This window comes from Pelecanus crispus, chromosome Z (genome assembly GCF_030463565.1).
Source record: "Pelecanus crispus isolate bPelCri1 chromosome Z, bPelCri1.pri, whole genome shotgun sequence".
Taxonomy (NCBI): Eukaryota; Metazoa; Chordata; class Aves; order Pelecaniformes; family Pelecanidae; genus Pelecanus; species Pelecanus crispus.
Window position 1 is genome coordinate 62180963 of NC_134676.1, and position 24929 is coordinate 62205891.

A 24929-nucleotide genomic window follows, 5' to 3' on the forward strand; every position below is an offset into this window, starting at 1 on the left:
AAACTAGAATAAAAATTCACATTAACAGTTTGGTTTTGCCTTCAGAAAGACACCTTTCTGATTCTGTTGACATTGCTCTGATTATCTGATTTTTTTCATTGTCTGATTGCTGCATCATCCCTTAACAAGTCAATCAGCAAATTCTGCAATTTTCGTAGTGTCCCAGTAGCCTATATCCTCTTATTCACGGAAAGCTTTTAATAAAACGTGGACTAATGATCCTTAGACATATGGGATGATGTTCCTTTAGCAATAAATTTCCTTTTTCTTATTATCAAAAAATTCTTTAGAAGGGAGAAGAGGTATTCTCAAGAACTCTGCAGAACAAACAGATACAGGGAAGTATTTTTAATGATTTTTTACTAAATTTTTAAAATTTATCCTCAGTTTTACAGAACACTGGGGGGTTTTAATAAAAATATAAACCCAGGACATCACTTTTCCCAGACAGTACTTAACAATCTTAATATTCTATAATTTCTCATACATGTGAAACAAAAAGCAAAGGCAAAGAAGGTTAAATTACTAATTTATTAGATAAAAGTACTTCTATAGTAGTCTTGTAGTTTTGTACATAACTTCATTTCACAATGAAGGTGAATTGATAAAGTATAAAGTAGATCAAGCTTAATAATGGTAAGGTATATTTTAATTTATATATTTGAATCTTTTAGGCTTCCTTTCTTTTCAGATAGAGGTTTAAAGGTAAAAAGTTAGAAATATTTTAAATATGATGATAGGGAAAGGGAATTCAATTGATCTGCCTTAAAAACTACTTGGAGTTCATGAATATGAATAGTTACTTAGTAAAAATAATGAACACTTTTGTAGCTGGTATCTGGTGATTCCTTGGTTTAGTGTTCTTCCATTTTTATGTTTCTCTCACATTGACAGGACTCATGTGAACACCAAAGATGACTGTAACCTAGGAAGAACAAAATTATAGATGTCAAAACTGTAACAGATTTTATAAGTCATGGAAATACACATAATGGTAAAGTTAAGTAAGTCTGTCTCACTTCACTGGAGAAATGTTCCATTTTTGAAAGATATCTAGCAGTATTCCTAATTTAGGACAGTATATTAACTTTGCCTGAACCACTGGGCATCTTTCCAGAAGCGAGGCTAGGATGAGATCAGCCATAATTGAAAAGCTTAAGAGAAGAGTCTGTGTGAAACCAAACGATGAATTGTCTGAACGCATCATCCACAACAAGTACAAACAGATGGGTCTAAGAAGACACCATGTGACAGTTTACAGCACATCATTTAGTGTTCAACGCACCAATTACCATAATAGAGTTGGAAGTTCTCATAATTTATCTTCACTGCCCTGACAATGGGGTTTAGATTTCCAAAGAATTTTAGAAATCCTCTGCTCTAGATGAATTTAAATGCTTTGGAGAGGTAGACAGAAATTTCAGCTACTGGCAGATGCTTGCTAAGAAGCTTCAAGACATTGCCACACACAGTGGATGAGCTTCAGCATGCCTGAGTACTTCAGAAATGTCTCTTGGTCAGTAAAGTGTAACAAAAGGCTTAATCCTTTTTAATATAATTCCATAGCAACTATTCAAATCTGATTTTTCCCCTTAGGCAAAGGGGAAGATGAGGTTCAAGAGACCTCAGCAGAAACCTTAATCTCTAGTAAAATGCAAATTGTTGTGGGTTTTAGGCCGCAAGCTTCACTAGTAATACCAGCTATACTTACTGTAATTGTTCTGTATATTCTGATATCTGGAAAACAATGAATAGGATGTCTAAAAATATACTCTATCAATATCTCTTTTGCATCTAGATCTCACACTCCTGATGGTAGAAATTACTGCTTTTTCAAAAAAGATGACCAAGCCCATTTGCCAAACAAAAATGACATTGTGATGAGGTGTAGGACAGGTTTCAAGACAAAAGAATGGAATATTAGAAATTAAATTGCTCATCTAAATCACAATGGTGATCACAATGATGCAGCATTCCTGACTTTCTTTCACATCCTCCTTAATGTGTATTTAAATATCAAGAGTCCACATTTTGCTGAAACCATGTGTTCCTTCAAAATTGGAGAATTCACACATTTGAGCCTCAGAACACACAACTCACTGTGTATGGATCCAGTTTTTAAGTCCTGTTTTGTTAAATTTTTAATCCAAAGCCACTCTTACAAGTGTCTTACAGACATTATATTTAAAAAAATCAAATGTGCCCTGAATTTATAAGCCATGGTGAACTCTTCAGTATCCTAGCTCTGTTTAGCAACTAGTAAATAACTACCATGAAAGAAAGAAGTCTAAGCTGCTGAGTCTAAGCTTGTTGAGTCTGCATTACTTAGCCAAACTAACAAAGCAGCCTCACTGGTCTTAACAGAGGAAACAAGCACCAAACAGGCACAACACTGGACATTTACTCTCACACCAGAAAATCTGAACAGCAGGTCACATGAAAAAGAAGGGGAAAGTTCAGAGTGCCAGTGCCCTTGTTTTCCCAGGCCTGAAGATAAATAAAAACTTCTGCATGTAACTTGGTCCTCTTGTCTACTACTAAGTTTGAGCAATCATTCAATAAATTTTTAAAAATAAATAGCATACAAAGCTCATGTTCCTTCACTCCTTCCTCTCACCTCCATCTCTAAATGTTATCTGAAGGTGAATACAAAAGCTGTATCTTTCTAGGATCCTGTTACTAATGCCCTGCAATCCCTACTCTACATTGCAGTAAAATAAATCTTACTATATTTTAAATAAAGTTGTATAAAGTTTTTCACAAACCTTGTGCAAAAAAACCCACTATTAAGGTGGGGCACACAACTGTGTTATTAAGGCTGAGCCTACACTTTGTACATAAAATGAAGATCTGGTCTTTTACAGTGCCTGTTATGCAGAGCATATAATCTCCAACCTCATAGCACTTGCTAGTTGAAACCAGACAAATTTGGACTGAGATGGTACAAACAAATCAATATGTTAGATTTATTTTAAGTAAATTAAAGGGAGACTCTTAGTTTATCTGTATCAAATATTTTTTTGTTCTATTATTCCATAAAAATGGAACAACACAAACTTTAAAAAACTGTCTTATAATTAAAGTGTTCTAAGATTTTATGCACAGGTGACATACAAAGAAATCCAGTTGTAAGTCTGCTAATTCATAATTTAATTTTTATGAACAACTAAGTCATAGATTAACCAATTCTTACAGCAAGTCATTATGATAAAGAAAATGCGGCCAATTGCATCCTTGTTCCTTCCAGTGTTTTTACAGAATATTTGCATGTTGGTGTTGGGTAATTTTGCACAATGATATTCCTTCAGTGAGTCAGTGGTCTAAAGGAGACCAGACATATCAAGTTTTTTTCAGTAATATTTTTCTTCATCTAATTGTCCTTGCTTTTTAAAGATTCTGTGACCATGGACACTTTTGGGTACCTTGGGCATGCCTGAAAGGGGATCTCCATGGCTTTACTGATGGTCCAAAATTCATGAATTTGGATTCAAGGACTGGATTCTCTCTTCGTAAAGCAATAAACTTACTAAAAGCCACAGAAACAAATAAATAAAGGCCAGAGTTTCTAGCACCCCCTGGACACTGATCTCAGATATATTATATAGCTTCAAAAAAATCCAGTAGCACACAGATTTTCAAAACGACTTAATGTCTTGCAAGTTCATTCAAACACCTTGTAAGCTGTAGTTTGATTATGTGGAATTTAGAGCTATTATGCTAACTTTTTGTTTTAAAATACACCATTTTAAGATAGATAGAAAGTTGCTTGGTCAGAATTCCTGTATGGAAGGTTCTTGTACAGCAGGTTACTAGACTATGCATTGTACACTGATGAAGCAGATCATACATAATATGTTTCATAGCAAAATCTCTTCCTGATATTTCTAAAGCTTACAAAAGCTGTCATAAGGTACAGCATCTCATTCATATATGGTTCTATGGAACAGCACACAGGTTATATATTTACTCCAGAAGGATGCATCCCTTCACAGAGATCAACAATAGTAGTTATCTAAATCTGTCAGACAACAGGTGGTATCCAAGGAAAATTTTTATAATTTGATTTCTGAAGTGTAACATGAGGCATACTGTCCTGAATCTATCAGAGAAATATAAATTCTGCAAACACACATCTAGAAAAACAGTGAAACTTCTGATAACAATGGATGAAAAGTACTTTTCTTTCAAAAAATAAAAAAGCCCAGAAGTGACAGGATATCTAAAATCCTCTAGCTACCATAAAATGCCGTTAGCTACAGTATGACAGTGAACCAAAACTATCATTAGAGTGCAAGCAGAAAAAAGTCAGTTGGAATTTAGTATGAATATCGAGCTTGGAAGAATTGAAGCAAAAGTTAAAAAAAAAAAAAAATCCACAAAAAGGCAAAAATTAAGCAGAAGAAAGATTTCCAAAGAATGATACTTTCATGATATGTCAGCAGATGGAAAAGTTACATCAGCAAAAACAAACAGCATAGCTCTGGGTGTGTTATGCGATGGCATAGGCTGATGAGCCTGCCTGGCCAAACAACAGGTAAATTACAGCAGAAGAATACTCTTACATCATTGACACTTAGTAATTCTTTGCTCCTCCTTACCTTTCCATTTTCACTTAAAATATTCTTCTTTTGTATCAGAATTTGTATCAGAATATGATATTCCTTGCTGGAATTGGCTGTGTGAGAAACAAGAGGGGTTCTTACCTTCAGGTATAAGAAGAATAAAATGAGCATGAAATGAAATGTTATCAGAGATTTTGGAAGTGACGTTTTGTCTCTAATATATTTCTGGTCATGTGCTATAGTGCAAAATTCAAAGGGAGATACAGTTCGAGGATACAATTTTTAAAATGGGGCACAACAATATGGCCTGACAGCTTATTGTCATTAAAAGATCCCTGACACTTTTTCAAGAGATCCAGTATTAAAAACTGTACTAACCAGTTTCCAATTTGGAATGTTTGTTAAAAGCAGATACTCTTTACATTTTTGAATAAACCTCTCCAATTTCTTCACTTCTTTTCTTGAAGCATTACTGCTACGTGTATCTCAACTGTTTATTTTGTTTAAAAGGAGTCATGTGCAATAATGGACTACGTAAGTCATAAATACAGACCTCATTCTCTCAGGTGTAACACAAAAAAAACTTCTGGAATCGGATCCTACTCTGTTAAGATGGCCTTGGCTAATCTGGTAGCATAAAGAAACCTTAAATTTCCCCTGACAAGATGCTTCCAGTGCTGACACCAGTGCTATGACACCTTTCTTAACAGTCCCAGTATGTGGCCATGGGAAAAGAGTATTTATGTACTTCAGCCACTGGCTGCTGGAGCAGTCCATTGGGACTATGACACAGAAGCCTCTTTAGCAAATGAGGGCTAAGGGGTAAACCCTGCTGACCCAGCTTTGTCCAAGCAAAACAGCTTGTGATCGACTCTGTCATCACTATTAGTATTATTTGTCCTCAGTAAAAAGCCTGTAACACATCAGAGATCCTAAGCATCATACAGTTTCTGCATGACTAATGTTTTATCTAATATTTAATATATGAGTATGCATTCAACATTGGACAGGATGATTTCTGCTGTCTGAGCGGTGCTGACGTGCTGATGTTCTTCAGCAGCTGCAGTGTCAGCAACTAATGACAGAGGGCAATGTAGGTAAGCCTTGATGGACTCACAGCCTAGGATATATTTAGGGAATTAGTAGTTGGGAAGTGCTTTTATACTACTCTGTAGACATCATTCTGACAAGGGGTAAGTTTTAGGTCACTTCAGCGTACACAAATTGGTGCCCCATTCAGAAGAAGCATGTGAATGAGAAACTCTCCTCCTTTTGTCCTGCCCTACAGATGTGAATGCATCCTGAAACACCATCGAGGGTGTCGTGGTTTAGCCCCAGCCAGCGACTAAGCATCATGCAGCCGCTTGCTCACTCCCCCTGCCCCGATGGGATGGCGGAGAGAATCGGAGGAGTAAGAGTGAGAAACACTCCTGGGTTGAGGTAAGAACAGTTTAATAATTGAAATAAAGTAAAAGAGTAATGATAATAGTAACAATAAAATAATAATAATAATATACAAAGCAAGTGATGCACAATGCAATTGCTCACCACCCGCCGACCGATACCCAGACAGTCCCTGAGCAGTGATCGCTGCTCCCCAGCCAACCCCCCCCAGTTTCTATACTGAGCATGACGTCATATGGTATGGAATAGCCCTTTGGTCAGTTTGGATCAACTATTTTGGCTGTGCCCCCTCCCAGTTTCTTGTGCCCCTGGCAGAGCATGGGAAGCTGAAAAGTCCTTGACTAGCATAAGCAGTACTTAGCAACAACTAAAAACATCCATGTGTTATCAACATTATTCTCATTCTAAATCCAAAACACAGCACTGTGCCTGCTACTAGGAAGAAAATTAACTCTATCCCAGCTGAAACCAGGACAGAGGGCTATTGCAGCTGATGTCAAGTATACTCAGAGGCTTTGTCCACACCAGTAAATTAAATGTGCCAGGGAAGTGTTCTTGAAAATTGAGGCCAACTGGCACAAAATGACTGCTATTCTAGTAAAGTCTCTAGGTGGGTGTCCAAAAGAGGAGCTGCAAGCAAACTACCTGTCAGAGGGGGGAAGGCCCCCATAAATTCTGACTCCCAAATCATGCCCAAGGATAATTTTGGGCAAAGTTAAGCAGAGGACAAAAGGGAATATGCCAGGATAGGCATATTCAAAGAGTTTAGTAGCCTTAGGTTTTAATAGCTGTGAAAGTAACCATTGTGGTTTATCACAAATTACTTCATCCACAGATCTGGACTGCATTGCTATTACTGTGAGTCAGGAATAGAATACTGAGTGCACAGTTTTTACAGCATTTTTTGTTTCTGGGGGATGATCAGTGCTACATAAATTTAGGAGATTTTATAAGTAGGCATTCCAATCTTAAATGTATCCTAGAAAGCATTGCATGATTTATGCAGTCTTAATCAGAGATTTATGTCCAAATTCATAGCTATCACCTAGGAGCTTGAGAAGAAAGTTTAAAAATTTAATACACAGCTGGAATGTGGGGCATTTATCCTACTAAAATAAGAAGTGGATTCTAAGCTAAATTTCATCTAAGCTGTATGTCATCTTCCCTTTCCTCAATAAAAGTGTAGGTGAGTTTATGTGAAAATTAAAAGAATGGCTACCAATTAAATGAAAAGAAGCAATTTAGTGGGTGAACAGTTGGACTTTGATAGGTGCCTAAGTTAGTGACCATTTTACAGTTTCATGATCTTATGGCCCATTAAATCTATACTCACTCTCAATTTAAGTTACAGTTAGGAAAAACACTTATGAACCTGATTATTTTTAATCCAGTTCACCAGGTAATAATTTTCAGTTGTAGATGTCTGCCAGTGTCTTCCAGGGATAGAATAAGAAAGATAAAACAAAACCAGATGAATATACAGCAAACCTTTGCAGGCCTTCTGGAGAAATGTTACAGGCTTTCACAACAGAGAACAAACTTTTCAGGTTGCTCACTGGTGAGACTCAACACCCATTATCTACAGAAGCTAATTTGTGCCAAGTAAGCGATGAGATTTGAGATGAAAGCAACAAAGGATTTATTCCTGGATTTGATGATAGCTACATCTCTAAGCTATCAACTGAATTTAGATTTAGGGATGGATATGACTTGGTAGCTTACACCAAAGTTATACTAGATTCTCTGTGGTGCCATCCTGTGACAGCTGGCCATATGCAGATTTGAAACTGGACTATTAAATATTCATATGGCATCTCAAGATGAATGTGAGAAACATTTTTAGATACTGCTATTGTTCTGTAGAGCTCAACAGTGCGAAAAAAACCCAGAAAAACCCACAGCTATTACTGCTTATATTTAAAGTTACAAAACTACTTCTGTACTGCATGAAAAACAGAATTGCAGAGAAGAGAACTTAGTGAACTTAGTGAAATGTTGTTTAATTGCATATAAAGACCTATCTTAAAATAAACTAATTAAAGTTGCCACATCAAGTACTCTAAGTCAAGGAACCAGTACTGGGGCTAGTACTGTTTACTATCTTCATCGATGACGTAGACAGTGGGATCGAGTGCACCCTCAGCAAGTCTGCAGATGACACCAAGCTGAGTGGTGCACTTGACATGCCTGAAGGATGGGATGCCATCCAGGGGCACCTGGACAAGCTTGAGAAGTGGGCCCATGTGAACCTCATGAAGGTCCAACAAGGCCAAGTGCAAAGTCCTACACCTGGGTTGGGGCAAGCCCTAGTGTCAATGCAGGCTGGGGGATGAAGGGATTGAGAGCAGCCCTGTGGAGAAGGACTTGAGGTTATTGGTGGATGAAAAGCTGGACATGAGCCAACAATGTGCACTCACAACCCAGAAAGTCAACTGTATCCTAGGCTGCTATATGGGGTTTGTGTGGCAAGGTTTCAGTAGCGGGGCACTACAGGGGTGGCTTCTGTGAGAAACTGCTAGAAGCTTCCCTTATGTTGGATAGACGGACCAGACAGCTCCAAGACAGACTCGTTGCTGGCCAAGGCTGAGCCAATTAGCAACGGTGGTAGTGCCTCTATGATAACATATTTAAGAAGGGGGGAAAAAAAACCCAAAGAGACACAAACTTCAGCTGGAGAGACAGGTGAGAACATGTGAGAGGAATGACTCTGCAGACACCAAGGTCAGTGCAGGAGGAGGGGGAGGAGGTGCTCCAGGCACCAGAGCAGAGATTCCCCTGCAGCCCCTGGTGAAGACCATGGTGAGGCAGCTGTGCCCCTGCAGCCCAGGGAGGTCCATGCTGGAGCAGATATCCACCTGCAGCCCATGCAGAACCCCACGCCGGAGCAGGTGGATGTGCCCAAAGGAGGCTCTGACCCTGTGGGAAGCCCACACTGGAGCAGGCTCCTGGCAGGACCTGTGGACCCATGGAGAGAAGAGCCCATGCTGGAGCAGGTTTGCTGGTAGAGCTTGTGACCCCATGGGGGACCCACACTGGAGCAGGGGAAGAGTGTGAAGAGTCCTCCCCTGAGGAGGAAGGAGCAGCAGAGACAACACGTGATGAACTGACTGCATCCCCCTGCACTGCATGGGGGGAAGGACATAGACAAAATCAGGAGTGAAGTTGAGCCCGGGAAGAAGGGACGGGTATGAGGGGAAGGTGTTTTAAGATTTGGTTTTATTTCTCATTACCCTACTCCATTTTGATTGGTAATAAATTAAACTAATTTCCCCAGGTCAAGTCTGTTTTGCCTGTGATGGTAATCAGTGAGTGATCTCCCTGTCCTTATCTCAACCCACAAGCCTTTCATAATATTTTCTCTCCCCTGTCCAGTTGAGAAGGGGAGTGATAGAGCAGCTTTGGTGGGCACTTGGCATCTAGCCAGGGCCAACCCACCACAGCTGCATCAAAAGAAGCGTGGCCAGCAGGTTGAGGGAGGTTATTCTGCCCCTCTACTCCGTGCTGGTGATATCTCACCTGGAGTACTTCATCCAGCTCTGGAGTCCTCAATACAAGAAAGACATGGACCTGTTGGAGTGGGTCCAGAGGAGGGCCACAAATATGATCAGATTTGGGGTTGTTCAACATGGAGAAAAGAAGGGTCCAGGGAGACCTTATTGTGGCCTTTCAATACTTAAAGGGCACTTATAATAAAGGTGGGGAGAGGCTTTTTAGCAGGGCCTTAGCAATAGGACAAGGGGTAATGGTTTTAAACTGAAAGAGGGTAGATTCAGACTAGATATAAGGAAGAATTTTTTTTTACGATGGTGGTGGTGAAACACTGGAACAGGTTGCCCAGGGAGGTGGTAGATGCCCCATCCCTGGAAATGTTCAAGGTCAGGCTGGACGGGGCTCTGAGCAACCTGATCTAGTTGAGGTTGTCCCTGCTCATTGCAAGAGGGTTGGACTGGATGACCTTTAAAGGTCTCTTCCAACGCAAACTGTTCTATGACTCTATGATGATTCTATGATTACACGAAATACCAAGTTTGTGATTCTCAGAACTGCTATTACCATGCAAACACAACATAAGGTCTGCACAACAAAGGCAGGGTCAGAATTCAACTCCCGTGACCAACATTCATGTGCCTTAACCTTTTAATTTTTGAACTACTTTTTTCCTTTGCAGTTTGCAGCTTCATTCACTGACTATGTTGCAAGTCTGGCAAGGCTTTGAACACTCTCTCCAGCAATCTTCCTGTGTGCAGGTTAGGATGTTATGGATGCAACAACTCACAAACTGGGGAGCAGCTCTGCTGGAAAAGAGTTGGAGGTCCTGGTGTACAGCAAGTTGAGCATGAGTCAGCTGTGCACCCTGCCCACAAAGAAGGCCTGGTCTACACTAACACAAGCACAGATTAAAGAAAGTGATTATCCTGCCTTATGCAGCACTTTTTAGAGCACTTCTAGAGTACCACTGCATGCAGTTTTTGACACCCAGTACATGAAATGTTGACAAACTGGAGCTAGTCAAGCAGAAGGCCACCAAGAGGGTCTCCATCTCCCTCAAATACCCCTTCTTGGTAATCTCCTGGTAAGGCACTAATCGACCTTAGTGTCTCTGATCAGCCTCGTATGGGACCCTCACCCATGTGACGGATTGCCACCCTCCGCCATGGGCACAGGGGCTCCATTTAAGCTCAGCCCTGGGCCTTTGGCCCCTACCTAGCAGTGCTGGTCTCCAACCACATCTGGCCATAGACCCTACCAATGCTGACCTGTGGGCTGATTTCCTGGCTTGGCCTTGGACCTGCTCCATCTTCATAGATTTGTGAGATGCCCTGGACTTGGGGCTGCCCTTCCTTCACCTGCACCCAGCATGTGCCCTGCTCCCTTCCTGGGGTGGTGAGATGGCTCGTGACATCCCTGCCCTGCCAGCCCTGGGGTTCCCCTTGACTCCCTGGGCTTGGGGAGATACTGGCCCTTAGGAATCAGGTAGCCCTCACTGTGCTCTTGCATCCGGCTAGTCTTGATTACATTTTGAGGTGGCTTGTTCTCTGCACTCACAACTCAAATTCTGAAATATAGGTGCCTGGGAACAAGGCATCTAACCTTGTCACATGGTGACAATTACATGTGGTGTTCATAGTTCTCCTAATTATTATAGAGAGGGTTCAAGATAATGATGATGCCATGTCATGCTTGAACTGAGACAGAATAATAATGTAAGACATTGATACATACAAATGTTTATTTGGGCAATCCATAGAAAAGGTGCCAATGGATATCTTGGATTATATCCTTTATTTAAAGATCCATTTAGTCTTTCACAATAAGTAAACTCACCGCAGCACGACCGCTCTTGCTACATTCACTCCTTTCAATGTTAGGCATGTTGTTGCATTTATAAATTATATAAAAAGAGACTCAGATGAAACAAACAGAATGGGTTTTTAAATGTGCTAGCCCAGTTATCTAAAAGGATCATAATAAATCAGATCAAAACAATATTTCCTACAGTTGAAAAAGATTACTTTCTAGCTATGCGCAAACATTGTTCCAGTTATTTAATATAAACTAGCCAAGCAATTCCTGTAATTTGATATTTAAGAGTGAGGAATGCTGATAAGCTACATTTTATTCTCTGCACTTACATCAACAATTTTAGTGCAGTTTCTGCTAAAATGGTATCAACATAATCCAAGAATACCTATTAGATCAGGGGAAAAGCTTGTGTTTTACAAGAAACATTATTTGTAATTACATACAATAGGAATAAAATAGAGATGAGGTTAACATTTATGAAACAGCAAACTATTTTGATAAACTTTTCCTTTAAAATATATTTTGCTGACTGTTGTATTTAAATAATGAAATTGAATCAAGGCAGAAGCTTGTCTTATCCTGCTTTGGATTCTAGAGGGCAGAATTGATTTACTGTAGCTGATTAGACAAGGGCAAAAAAGTAAAAACCACTAATCAATTTGTTACAGTTTCACCTGCAGGTGTTCAAAGCTGGAAGACGGATATCTGCCTGTTTTTCATTTGGTGTATATTGCTGCAAGCTGTGGAATTCATCGTGTTGACTGTTGGATGTTGTCCCACTCCATCGATGTTGATATACATTGGCTTCAATGTGGAGGGTATCAGTGCCTTACAGGAAAAGCTCACCGCTATGTGGAATAACGATCACTGTTGCATAAAACTCTGGTTTCCAAATCCTACTGCTTGTTTCAGTGTGATTCACTGAACAAAGGTCTCATGAAAAAGTGTGCGTGTACTCACTCATCCTTAAAAGATTGTGTAGGCCTGCCAGGGGCTAACTGAACTGTATAAATGTGGTACAATCTGCTACTCATTGAATGTCCAATGGCACAACATGTCAGATAGGCCAGGAAGCACCAGCTTAATTTCCAGGTCTATGAGCTAATCAACTTGCCATAATTTTACCAGTAGCATGTAGTAGAAGAAAAGTATGAATTAAAATCTGAGAATGCTATTGATCCCCTTTCTCTCTCTCCTTTTTTTTTTTTTTTTTTTTTTTCTTCCCCAATTCACTTTCTGAGAGAATCTACTTGTGAATGTATGTATGCTTTTTCACAGACCTGACTAGCTGGTCTTACCAGGCAAGGATGTGTGAGCTCATACATAGTTGCAAGAGGTTTGGGATGGACTCTGAGAGATAGAAACTGTGTGGCAGGTACGTCTTTGTATCCAGTTATTATTGCTGCTTAAAAAGACAATTTTAGTTGTGAAATACACTCCATTTCAAGAAGAGTAATGATGTATAAAGTAACTCAGGGGACTGAGCTCCAGAAATCTAAAGCAGTTTCTGGCAAGAAGATACTCCATTTTAGAGGCCTTCTAAAGAAAGTTGCTGTGTCTCTCCATAAAAGCTTCAAAGTAAATAATGACAAAATTAACATTTTTTGCCTTGGGAACTCCAGTGTTGTCTCTTCCTAAATTCTCCTGTTCTGTAGTTTCCAATGACATGGTGTCCCTCCAGGTACCCTTACTAATGGGTACCAAAAAATATTGCCAGACGGGACAGTTCTGTTATGAAAAGACATGGGATTTTAATAAGATGTTTCTGACATCGGGGCAACAGTAATACGTTGGCTATTTCCATGAGCTCTATCTAGGTAGCAAACCCAAAATTTTATAATATGGGGCAACTTATATGCCACTCAGAAAAAAACCTCCCAAGAACTGAGAAAGCAAGGAAAAGATTTATACAGGTTTTAATACTGAAATTACCCTTGGCACCAGACAAAGGTTAAAATAAAAGTAATTTAATTCCACAAACCAGGTGTGTGCAACTCGTTCATTAGGTCTAGGGAGAGATTTAGAGGAAGAATTACATCTATTGGTACACTAACTCTGAGAAACACCTCTCTTCATCATTCACCTATAAAGATGACAAGTCACTTAACCAGCCAGAGTGCTGTGGATACCAATTTATACAAACTCTTTATCCTACAAGCTTTTCCTTAAAGGAAGAACACCTAAGAAATGTGTAATCTAATAAACTCCCCTTTCTGTTTCCTGTCTGCCTTCTTGGGGATTTTCAAGTTAATCAAGTTGTTCATAGAATCATAGAATCGTTTAGGTTGGAAAAGACCTTTAAGATCATCCAGTCCAACCATTAACCTAACATTACCAAGTCCACACTAAACCAATCAAGGGTAGACTAGACTAAACCATGTCCCGAAGTGCCACATTGACCCATTTTTTGAATGCTTCCAGGGATGGTGACTCCACCACCTCTCTGGGCAGCCTCTTCCAATGCTTGACTACTCTTTCCGTGAAGAAATTTTTCCTAATATCCAATCTAAACCTCCCCCGATGCAGCTTGAGCCCATTTCCTCTCATCCTATCGCTAACTACTTGGCAGAAGAGCCCAACACCCACCTCACTACAACCTCCTTTCAGGTAGCTGTAGAGAGCAATAAGATCTCCCTTCAGCCTTCTCTTCTCCAGACTAAACAATCCCAGTTCCCTCAGCCGCTCCTCATAAGGCCTGTGCTCCAGACCCTTCACCAGCTTTGTTGCCCTTCTCTGGACACACTCCAGCACTTCAACGTCTTTCTTGTATTGAGGGGCCCAAAACTGGACACAGTATTCCAGGTGCGGCCTCACCAGTGTCGAGTGCAGGGGGACAATCACTTCCCCTGCTCCTGCTGGCCACACTATTCCTGATACAAGCCAGGATGCTATTTGCCTTCTTGGTCAAGCAGGACCTGCCTTTCATGAACCCATGCTGGCTCTGCCCAATCCCCCAGTTGATCTGCACTTGCCTGTTGAGTTCACTCAATATGAACCTCTCCATAATCTTTCCTGGCACCGAGGTCAGTCTGACAGGCCTGTAGTTCCCCGGATCCCCCTTCCGGCCCTTCTTGTAGATGGGCGTCACATTGGCAAGCCATCATCAGGGACCTCCCCTGTTAACCAGAACTGCTGATAGATGATGGAAAGTGGCTTGGCAAGCTCCTCTGCCAGCTCCCTCAATACTCTCAGGTGGATCCCATTTGGCCCCATAGACTTGTGAGTGTCCAGGTGGCATAGCAGGTCGTTAACTGCTTCCTCCTGGATTATGAGGGCTCCATTCTGCTCCCTGTCCCTGTCTTCCAGTTCAGGGGGCTGAGTACCCTGGGGATGACCGGTATGTCTATTAAACACAGAAGCAAAGCAGGCATTAAGTACCTCAGCCTTTTTCTTGTCCTTGGTGACAATGTTCCCCCACCACATCCAGCAAAGGATGGAGATCCTCCTTGGCTCTCCTTTTATTGCTGATGTACTTATAAAAATATTTTTTATTATCTTTTACAACAGTGGCCAGATTGAGTTCTTGCTGGGCTTTTGCTTTTCTAATTTCCTCCCTGCATGACCTAGGAAGATCCCTGTACTCTTCCCGAGTTGCCCGCGCCTTCTTCCAATGGCGGTAGACTCTCCTTTTTTCCCTGAGTCCCACCAAAAGCTCCCTGTTCAGCCAGGCTGGTTGTCTTCCCCGCCGGTTGGTCTTACGGTGTGTCTGTTCCAGTACTCAAGCAGTGTATCTGTGATGACCTATTAGGTTGCAGCCTATGACTCTAATTAATGATAATAGCAGTAAATTTATCAGGAATTTAAATAGTCTTAGGAAATCAGAGATTTGAATGCCTGTCCTTAGCTTTGGATTGTGAGTGGCTCCTCCATTACATGCTTGTTTTTTGTATCTGGGCAGGGATCAGTAGCCCCTTTTAAGAATGAAACCACAATGTGAATTTCTTCAGTTACCTCATCATTGGTAATCTTTCCTTATATCTGCTGAGTTTTAATTCATTATTTTAAAATTAAACAAAACTTGCTGGCTGCTTTTACTTCTCTAAGAAGTTCTGTGGTGGATTCAAGCTTGCACACAGTTGAAAAACAAATTGTGTATGTGCACATGTACATGTGCCTGCCTATTTGTATATGTATAAACATATATGTGTATGTGCATATATATATTTATATACATGGAAAGACTGACAAATATGCTTCCTTCTGTTAATCCCACCATCTTCTATTTAGCCACCATGCCCTAGAGAGGCAATTAGTCAAAGTAATGTGTACAGAGATAGAAAAGCAATGGCAGGTACCAGGATTTAGGAATGCATATCTGCACCATAGTTTATGATTGGGAAAACCCTGTCAGGTTATTCTAAGGAAATCTCCAGGCACCTTAAACACAAAATGTGTAGTTTTAAATAGCACAGCGTAGATTTGAAAAGGGTCTGAAGGCAGCACTAGTCAGATTGTGGTGTTGTCATAGCAACAGACATTGAAATTCAAAATATGAAGTACAAAATGGGGGTGGGAGAAAAAGAAGGGTAGAGAAGAGAAAAATAGGAAGTAATAATGAAAATCTATAAAAAGAATATGAAAATTAGACTTCTATAACCAATGATAGAATAACTAAAATATCCTTATTCTGCATACTATTATTTGTGGTTTTTTACCTTTTCCATACAACAATTTGAAAATACTTTATCAATATTAACAATCTATGCCTTCTAACATCTCTCAAGGAAAGTACTGATATTGTCATTTATAGGTAGAAATACTAAGGCAGGGAGAGCTTTGTGTAAGTAGAATGTCTACAGCAGAGGTGAAAAGAGAGTTCAGCTGTTTGCTCAGCTCTGTACTCACATGCTCTTTGTTTCATTGCTTTGACATGCCTGAGTTTTATGATGCTAATTATTTAGATATGTAATAGAAGAACCAGAGTAATTTTCATAATAGTGCTAGTAACACTGTTCTGTTTCTGACACAAAAGCTCCAGTGCTTTAATACACAGTTTGTGTAGTTATTTAAACATTTTACTGTATTTCTTTACAATAATAGTGATAGTAAAGAGGGAAAGAATGAGTAAAATGGTAAACTGCAATTTTTTTTCCCAAAGATGTATAATAGTTTAGAAAAAGACACTTATTTGTGCCTAACTCATGAAGGAATTGCAACAAATCTAACTCAACAGGAAGGAATTAATATGCCCTCATTGGGGATCAAGAAAGCATACTGTTGGTCAAAAGATTACTGGGGAATTTTTTCTCAATTTATTATTTTTATTCCTCACAGACATCTCTTTGCAATCTTTTATTCTAAGAATACCTCTATAATAACTTCTCTGAGTTACTGACTTGTGTATAATAGAATTCTTTAGTATATCCAGGAGATATTTTTTAATGTTGGATTTTGCAATGACTCCCATTTTACTTTAGCATTTTGAAGGAGTGATAATGAGGAACTTTCCTTCTCTCTCTCTTTCCAACATTTGTATTTCCCCTCCAGCCATGTAATTTAATTTAAAGTTGTTATCATTCCTGAAGTAATGTAATGCTACATTATCTGCCCCCTAAGAACAACTTTAAGGTTTTTCTAACATGAGTACCAGCAGTATAAAGCAGATAACTTGCATGTCACATCCAGGAATTTTAGGCAATGAGCCATAAACAAAGAAATTAGATAAAGGTAGAAAAGAAGCATTCAAAATTATGAAGATGTGCTGACTGAATTATAGACTGGCAGTGTACCAGAATAGTTGCAGCAAACAGAAGAACAAAAAGAAAAGGATCCTTGAAACCCAGAGCTTAACCAAATAGGACAAGAGTTTTACTATTTAAGGAGCAAATACTCTGATATTTCTAGGGTCACAATGGTGAGCGAATAGCTTATCACAGAAAGACTGAAAATTCTCTGGTAGTTGGGAAGCCAGCAGAAACTAAAGCATGAGCTTACAGAGGACAAGTCATGTGAGAGGAGAAAACAGACCCAGGACACTAAACTGAATTTTTCAGGTATTTTTACTAGACAGCTGCTATTGAGTTAGTTGAGCAATCAAGTGCTCCGTCTGGTAGGCGTTGAGGTGTTGCACCACGAAACTCAGCATGTGTCCAGGTGCTTGCTGAGTTTCTTGGGAGGCAATTTTGCAATAAGGTCTGAAACAATGCTTCAATGTCCAAACCAGCAGGTTTAAAGTACCGATGTTGATCAACCTTGGTTTAGCATGAAGCTACAGATTTGATGTGTAGGATTTAACATGTAGGTGCAAAGGGGAGAGGCTGGAAGAAAGTATGTCCTGGGATAGACAGAATGTGCTGAAGCAAAAGCATGTTCATTTTCCTGATCCTTTTTGTCTCCTTTGCATACTTCTAGGACTCATCCTCTCTGCTTCTGGAGTTAGACAGTGGGCCCTGGGTCAGGCCAAGCAGGAATGGGGCAGAGGAAATCACGTATGGGGCTGAGTTTAGGAATGTGTGCAGAACCAGAAGACTGGGATAGGGAAGAGAGAAAAGTATTAGCATCTGCAGCCTGGTAGAAATGAATTTGTTAATTTGGCTTTTAATTGAAGTGCTAATATACTTTTAAAGCTTTTCCTATTCAATTAAAAATTGCACTTTCTAAATAAAATTAATGATTTGATTTTCAAAACAGTTTGCATATGTCTACACTATACTGCAGTGACTACTGTATAGGCCTACCTTTTTTTCATCTCTATTTAACAAATATCTGAAAGATTTGGAAAAAAAAAAACTTACTACAAAAAAGAACAAGGAATCCTTTCTTCCTCAGAAGTCAAGCAGGTGTTTCAGTAAAATTTAAAAAATTCTAATCAGAAAACTAATGTGGAGGGATTTTTCTACCCTCATATCATTGTCTGCCAGTTTTCATCAGCTTCAAGGTTCTCAAGGCCAGCTAAATTGCCAAACCGTAGACATAATCATACAAGATCTTCTTTAGGCATGTGAGCAGATTGACTGACAACATATATGTCCAATAAGATAGGTTATGCTTGAATATAGCTGAACCAAGACTGAATCAAGCTGTTTGTACCTGCATTTGCCATAAAACCCTGTCATTGGTGATTTCTTATACTGAAGTCAGTATTTGCATCTAACTTAAGATTTTTATCCCCAATACAACATTGTTGAAAAGTATGCAAATGTAAATTACATCTTAAAAACCGACTTTCTACTACAATTAAATAGCTTTTGACTTCTTTCTCCATTTCGCATGTAGTATAATGCAAACTTGCTAACTATATAGGTCTCAACTTGCCTCAAGGTGTGTACGGATGAGGTACAAAAGACATTAATTCTTTCTCATTTGATAAACAGGTAAATAAAGGAAATTCTTTCTATAAGATGTTTTGAAAGAAAAAGGTATAAATGGCGTAAACAGAGGTAGAAAACTACATACTGCAAAGTTTCACTAGTGCTTTTTAAACACTCTGATTTAAAAGCAAATTCTAGTTTAAGAAGCTGTGGATTGGAATAGGATTGCTCTGCCCACATGCGCATGCCCAACATGTGTTTTAGACTCCTTCCTAAATACCAGCGACTGGCAGCCCCTTGAGAAATGGTATTTGTCTGTGACTCTTCCCTAAACTGTTATGGGGCTCTTATGTCATTCTGTATGTATGAAATGCATTGTGGTATCAGATTTTGTACTACTACTTAATTAAATTGAATTTTTCATTTGCTTTAAACACAACCTGTTACAAAAGACAATATACAACACTTCGATATTCATGAAGTTTCCCTAAACCTGTTAAGTTAGTGCCACAATAATAGCTCTTTTTTTTTCTTATTTCCTCCCCACCCCTTTTTTTCTTATTTTCGTTTTTTTTTTTTTTCTTTTCTGCTTCTCATTACCTGTTCCTGATGCTGAGTTGGCAATGTAACAAAACATCCGACTCCTTGTCTACTGTCCATAAGCTGCGATATCCAGGACTTATTTCCTCAGGATTTGCCATCTTTTGGTCTCATACATTTTTTTTTTTTTTTTAGGTTCACACCTACATTTCCATGATCGAGTAACAAACAGCACAGAAATTGTACAAATAGATTAAACGCAGTGTACGTTGTATCATAGTGCTGTAATTGTGTAAATATGCCTTACCGGTTATTAAACCTTGAATTTAATCTTCTGTGCCCATTCTTCACTAACCCTAAGGTATTTCCAGGCGTGTCTTGTAAAACAAGGAGTTGTGAGGAAAACCGTTGCTGGGAAACGGACGCACCGCGCGCCGGAGGCGGAGCGGGGGGGGGGCAGCCCCGCCCCCCACGGAGCGGCACGGCTCCCTTCCAATCGCGCGTCTCTCGGAGCCGGGAGGCGGCACCGGTTACGCATCTTCCCTCGCTGACTGGCCGTCAGCTGGAGGACGTCACCAGGAGGCGGGGAGCGTCCGGATTGGCTGTGAGGGAGAGAGGAGCCTGGCGCTGATTGGCCCGCCCCGGTCACGTGGTGCTGGTGGGGCCGTGACGCCCGCGGTGGCGGAGGGGCTCGGCTTGTCAGGTAGGTAGGTGCCGTGCGCGGCGCGCCGCCGCCGCCGCTGGTGCCCGCTCCCGGCAGCGGCGCCCGGGCCAGGGGGCGGCCGCCCCCACCCCTTGCCGTGCCCTGCCCGCCCGCCCCGCGGGCAGCCGGTGCAGGGGGCGGGTAGGCCCCGCGCGGGGGTTTACCTGCGGGCGGGGCGGGGCGGGGCGGGCACCGACGCCGCTTGCGCCTTCCTCTGAGGGGGTGGCGGCGGCGGCATCCGGTCGCTTCCTGCGGCGGCGGCGCGGGGAGACGTCAGGGGCGCCTCTCGCCCGGCGGCGGCTCCGCCCCGGCGGGGTAGGCAGCGCTGCGGGCGCGGATCCCCGCCCCCGGGGCTGCCGTCGGGCCGGGGGCGCGGGGCCCTGCGCGGGGCCGGGCCGGCGGGGTCCGGGCTGCGGGGCGAAGCGGGGAAGGGGGCTGGCTCCGTCCCGCTTCCGCGGCGCCGGTCCCCGCCGGTGCCCGGCGTGTCTGTTCCCCTCCCGCGCTGCGGCGGGGCCGCGGCGCGCTGGCCGGGCTGTAACTGCTGCGAATAACGGGAGGGCGCGGGGCCACCGCTTGAAACTTTGGGATGTGTGCTCCCCCCTCCCGCCCCCTACCCCCCCCCCCCCCCCCGCCAAATAAACGCAACGCCCCTGGTTTGGGTTTTTTTTCTTCTCCCCCCTCCCCGTGACAAAGCTGTACAATTTAGCGAGCCTGCATAGGTAGGGACGCCTTAGTGCTACCGCCCTGGCTTTTTCATCCGCGTTTTTAGGCTTTATGGGTTTGGCATCTGCGGGGGTCCTGAATGCTCACATATCTGGTATTTGAGAACAAAATATATAGAAGGGCATTAAACATCCCTTTTCATGTTGGCATATGTTTCTACTTTGTTTGAATTTACATGAGCATACACCCTTGGAAGTGACACATCCTAAGTGAACACCTAGGGTTTTGTTATACTTTCAAACAAGCCAGCTCGTCTTCTGTTTGCAAGAAAGCAGCAGCGCTTTCCAAGTAGTTGATGTAACTCTTCTCCACTTTGTAACAAACCTGCACAAAGTGGCTTTGGTGCTCTGCTGTATTTTAATGCAGCTTCTTTTAACAAGTTGCAGTGTAAGAAAAACCTGGGTGACATCTGAAACCTTTTGGCCAAAAGAATTTACTGGGTGTTATTTTCAGTTAATTGTACTTACTAAATAATCTATAATAAAGAGATGACTGATACAGTTTACTACATGTATATGCTAGTCTTTGGAAGACTCAAGGAGGTGGGACATTCGTACTTCTAATCTGCTCACAGTCAAAGCAAATTGCAAATGATGGACATCTTACAGGTTGAGTTACAGTAATGGTTATTGTTGGCGAGACAGATGTGTTCCCTCCTTTTATAAATTCCTTTTTCATGTGTTGAAGCAAATTGTCAGTACTTTTACAAGTTTAAGATACATGTGCGTGGCACATTATAACCGCAGAAGAGCTGAGCTTTGGGGATATTTCTTTGAAGGGGAAGATCAAGTCTTGTATGTACAAGGTTACTTTTTCACTGGGCAAAAGCTCTGTTAACCATCACCAAGATCCTTTCCTGCTGTCGTGGTTTAGCCCCAGCCAGCAACTAAGCACCACACAGCCGCTCGCTTACTCCCCCTACCCTGGTGGGATGGGGGAGAGAATCGGCAACCAACTACAACTTTGTGGCACAACTGAATCTGTCAAAGGAAGGTTCTTCAGTTGATGTTTGGGTTGCCGGTGTATGAGGTGATCATGTAGACATCATTCTGAGGAGACACTTGAAAGTAAAGACAGGCCAAAGAAGGGGCGGGAGGATTTTAAAGTAGAGTGATACAAAGGAAGATAAACCGGTCGTCTCCAAGAAGCGGGGGGAGAGGTAACATTTGCTTCACTGGAATAAAGAGATTAAACACGGGGAAGCAAGGTTTGGCTGCGTGGGTTTGCGCTGCAGTTAGGTAGCGTAGGATGTTTTTCCGTACTTCAAAACGTCGGGAGTTCAGTTTGGCCTTTCGTGCCCGCGGAGAGGAGAGGTGCTTCGCTGGAAACAGCGTGGGGTTCTGCTGGGCGCCAGCCTGGGGCCGGCGTCTGGCGGTCTGTCCTTTGTCCGTGCGGAGACCCCCTCTTCCTGCCCGGCTTGCCCCCGCCGCTCGCCGCCGCTGCTCGCTGCTCGCCCAGCTGGGAGGCAGCGGGGTGAGGGAAGGTATGTTGCCGTGTCAGCCTGGAGGCGGAGAAGGCTGGCAGCCGGCCCGGGGTTGCTCCATACAAGGAGATGGGCTAGCAGCATGAGGTCATCACTTCGCAGGGAGGAGTTTTTTTGCAGCGTGTGGGAAGTGGGTCTCGGGAAGGGAAAGGGGATTCTTTCGCTTGGGGGGGGGGGGGGGGGGGGGGGGAGGAGGAGCAGCAGGAGAAGAGAGGAAAGCCTACGTTCATACCAGCAGGAAGTAAACTGCATATATGCTCCTATCTCAAAGATGAAACTATCCGCTTAGTACTGTCTTAATTGTAGTGTTGGTGTTTTGCCTTATAAAAATGGACTTTGAAAACTTAGTGGAGAGGATTATTATACAGTAGAGATAGTCTTGGAAGTGTGGAGTACTTACCATTTTATTAGGGAGTTAAAGGATTTAAAATACTGTGCATGTAAATACACAGCAAGTTTCTGCTGTATAACATTTGTGTTAGGTAACAGTAGCATTTTTTTGGAAAGATCTATTTTAGAAACCTTTTTTAGTAGTGAATCAGTGGAATTCATAGCTTTGTTTCCAGGGTTTGAGGGAAGATATTTACCTTTCTTTTTAAGAGCTACGTGTGCTTCTAAACCGGCTTTTTTTGTATGTTTGGTTTTTTCCTTTTTTAAAAAATTTTTTCTTTTTCCTTTTTTCCTTTTTTCCTTTTTTCCTTTTTCCTTCCTTTTTTCCTTTTTTCCTTTTTCCTTCCTTTTTTCCTTTTTCCTGTCTCCTTCCTGTCTCCTTCCTGTCTCCTTCCTGTCTCCTTCCTGTCTCCTTCCTGTCTCCTTCCTGTCTCCTTCCTGTCTCCTTCCTGTCTCCCTTTTTTCTCCCTTTTTTCTCCCTTTTTTCTCCCTTTTTTCTCCCTTTTTTCTCCCTTTTTTCTCCCTTTTTTCTCCCTTTTTTCTCCCTTTTTTCTCCCTTTTTTCTCCCTTTTTTCTCCCTTTTTTCTCCCTTTTTTCTCCCTTTTTTCTCCCTTTTTTCTCCCTTTTTTCTCCCTTTTTTCTCCCTTTTTTCTCCCTTTTTTCTCCCTTTTTTCTCCCTTTTTTCTCCCTTTTTTCTCCCTTTTTTCTCCCTTTTTTCTCCCTTTTTTCTCCCTTTTTTCTCCCTTTTTTCTCCCTTTTTTCTCCCTTTTTTCTCCCTTTTTTCTCCCTTTTTTCTCCCTTTTTTCTCCCTTTTTTCTCCCTTTTTTCTCCCTTTTTTCTCCCTTTTTTCTCCCTTTTTTCTCCCTTTTTTCTCCCTTTTTTCTCCCTTTTTTCTCCCTTTTTTCTCCCTTTTTTCTCCCTTTTTTCTCCCTTTTTTCTCCCTTTTTTCTCCCTTTTTTCTCCCTTTTTTCTCCCTTTTTTCTCCCTTTTTTCTCCCTTTTTTCTCCCTTTTTTCTCCCTTTTTTCTCCCTTTTTTCTCCCTTTTTTCTCCCTTTTTTCTCCCTTTTTTCTCCCTTTTTTCTCCCTTTTTTCTCCCTTTTTTCTCCCTTTTTTCTCCCTTTTTTCTCCCTTTTTTCTCCCTTTTTTCTCCCTTTTTTCTCCCTTTTTTCTCCCTTTTTTCTCCCTTTTTTCTCCCTTTTTTCTCTCCCTTTTTTTTCTCCCTTTTTTTTCTCCCTTTTTTTTCTCCCTTTTTTTTTCTCCCTTTTTTTTCTCCCTTTTTTTTTCTCCCTTTTTTTTTCTCCCTTTTTTTTCTCCCTTTTTTTTCCTCCCTTTTTTTTTCTCCCTTTTTTTCTCCCTTTTTTTTCTCCCTTTTTTTTCTCCCCCTTTTCTCCCCCTTTTCTCCCCCTTTTCTCCCCCTTTTCTCCCCCTTTTCTCCCCCTTTTCTCCCCCTTTTCTCCCCCTTTTCTCCCCCTTTTCTCCCCCTTTTCTCCCCCTTTCCTCCCCCTTTCCTCCCCCTTTCCTCCCCCTTTCCTCCCCCTTTCCTCCCCCTTTCCTCCCCCTTTCCTCCCCCTTTCCTCCCCCTTTCCTCCCCCTTTCCTCCCCCTTTCCTCCCCCTTTCCTCCCCCTTTTTCCTCCCCCTTTTTCCTCCCCCTTTTTCCTCCCCCTTTTTCCTCCCCCTTTTTCCTCCCCCTTTTTCCTCCCCCTTTTTCCTCCCCCTTTTTCCTCCCCCTTTTTCCTCCCCCTTTTTCCTCCCCCTTTTTCCTCCCCCTTTTTCCTCCCCCTTTTTCCTCCCCCTTTTTTCTCCCCCTTTTCTCCCCCTTTTCTCCCCCTTTTCTCCCCCTTTTCTCCCCTTTTTCCTCCCTTTTTCCTCCCTTTTTCCTCCCTTTTTTCTTTCTTCACAGGATGGAGGATTTTGATTCCTGTCATCTCATAGCATGAAATCATATTTGAGAGCATGACTGTAATCTTTTCCAATTACTCCTGAAAATTTAAATGCAGAGTTCAGGTCAGTTTTGAGTGTAATGAGTCTGAAGTAATAGGGATTTTTTCAGTCCAGTGTGTTTCCCTGATGATGATGATAAAAATAGATTCCCAATAAATTAAGACTTAATGCCGTTATTAACCTTAATGCTATTATTAACCTAAGTGAATGAATTGGACTTCATAACATCATTCTACTTTGGTTCTCAAATTACCATTTGCTCTATAGTCACCAGCTTCCTTTGCGCTGCTGCCTTTCTACATCAGAGGGAAAATGCCAAATGGTTTAGCCACATATAATTTCAAACTTTCTTTCCCACATCTGAGCTTGTTACTAATCAGCTTACGACACACAGATGAGTGTCATAGCAGTGTGTAGAGACAACTCTCCATACTCATAACTGTACTATGGTTCAGTGACTGTTTTCTGGCCAGCTGCACAGGTTTGCCTGAGTTCCTGATCTTTGAAATGTATTAGTTGGCTTGTTAGAACACAGCTCTGGCTGCTTAATCTTGTCGATGTTGTGAACTTGCACCTTGAGCAGCAAGGGTATTTTGTTAGGCTTTCTGATATGGTTGCTCTTATTTTC

At 41.7% G+C, this 24929-nt stretch overlaps 1 protein-coding gene across 3 annotated transcripts in view; it reads left to right on the forward strand.

The window, feature by feature from the left end:
• The first annotated feature begins 19734 nt into the window (after window positions 1–19734).
• The window catches only part of FER (FER tyrosine kinase), a 192950-nt gene continuing 187755 nt past the window's right edge, over window positions 19735–24929 (forward strand). For all 3 annotated transcript variants that reach the window (XM_075725939.1, XM_075725940.1, XM_075725941.1), the window contains exon 1: window positions 19735–19763. The gene's annotated coding sequence lies outside the window, so the exon portion shown is untranslated. The remainder of the gene's footprint in view (window positions 19764–24929) is intronic.